The sequence below is a fragment of the Callorhinus ursinus genome, unplaced genomic scaffold (genome assembly GCF_003265705.2).
Source record: "Callorhinus ursinus isolate GAN/ISIS: 27379988/994484 unplaced genomic scaffold, GSC_fseal_2.0 scaffold3, whole genome shotgun sequence".
In the NCBI taxonomy this organism is placed as follows: domain Eukaryota; kingdom Metazoa; phylum Chordata; class Mammalia; order Carnivora; family Otariidae; genus Callorhinus; species Callorhinus ursinus.
This window is the reverse complement of record NW_027397065.1, coordinates 24,924,526-24,926,129: the sequence shown is the minus strand read 5'-3', so window position 1 is coordinate 24,926,129 and position 1,604 is coordinate 24,924,526.

The following is a 1,604-nucleotide window of genomic DNA, read 5'->3' as shown; positions in this document are numbered from 1 at the left end:
GAAGAAATACAAATAATTATAAGAACGTATTATGAGCAACTCTATGCCAGCAAATTAGGTAACCTGGAAGAAATGGATGCATTCCTAGAGATGTATCAACTACCAAAACTGAACCAGGAAGAAATATAAAAACCTGAACAGACCTATAACCATTAAGGAAATTGAAGGAGTCATCAAAAATCTCCCAACAAACAAAAGCCCAGGGCCAGATGGCTTCCCAGGGGAATTCTACCAAACATTTAAAGAAGAATTAATACCTATTCTCCTGAAACTGTTCCAAAAAATAGAAATGGAAGGAAAACTTCCAAACTCGTTTTATGAGGCCATCATTACCTTCATCCCAAAACCAAAGACCCCATCAAAAAGGAGAATTACAGACCAATATCCTTGATGAACATGGATGCAAAAATTCTCACCAAAATACTAGCCAATAGAATCCAACAGTACATTAAAAGGATTATTCACCACGACTACGTGGGATCTATCCCTGGGCTGCAAGGTTGGTTTAATATCCACAAATCAATCAACATGATACAATACAGTAACAAAAGAAAGAACAACAATCATATGACCCTCTCAATACATGCAAAAAAACAAGCATATGACCCTCTCAATACATTTGACAAAGTACAGCATCCTTTCTTGATCAAAACTCTTCAGAGTATAGGGATAGAGGGTACATACCTCAGTATCGTAAAAGCCACCTATGAAAAACCCACAGCAAATATCATTCTCAATGGGGAAAAGCTGAGAGCTTTCCCCCTAAGGTCAGGAACATGGCAGGGATGTCCACTCTCACCACTGCTACTCAACATAGTATTAGATGTCCTAGCCACAGCAATCAGACAACAAAAAGAAATAAAAGGCATCCAAATCGGCAAAGAAGAAGTCAAACTCTCACTGTTTGCAGATGATTTGATACTTTATGTGGAAAACCCAAAAGACTCCACCCCAAAACTGGTAGAACTCATACAAGGAATTCAGTAACGTGGCAGGATATAAAATCAATGCACAGAACTCAGTGGCACTCCTATACATCAACAACAAGACAGAAGAGAGACAAATTAAGGAGTCGATCCCATTTACAATTGCACCCAAAACCATAAGATACCTAGGAATAAATCTAACCAAAGAGGCAAAGGATCTGTACTCAGAAGACAATAAAATAATCATGAAAGAATTTGAGGAAGACACAAAGAAATGGAAAAACGTCCCATGCTCATGGATTGGAAGAACAAACATTGTGAAGATGTCAGTGCTACCTAGAGCAATCTACACATTCAATGCGATCCCCATCAAAATACCATCCACTTTTTTCAAAGAAATGGAACAAATAATCCTAAAATTTGTATGGAACCAGAAGAGACCCCAAATAGCTGGAGGAATGTTGAAAAAGAAAAGCAAAGCTGGAGGCATCACAATTCCGGACTCCTATCTCTATTACAAAGTTGTCTTCATCAAGACAGTATGGTACTGGCACAAAAACAGACACATAGATCAAGGGAACAGAATCGAGAGCCCAGAAATGGACCCTCAACTTTATGGTCAACTCATCTTTGACAAAGCAGGAAAGAATGTCCAGTGGAAAAAAGACAGTCTCTTCA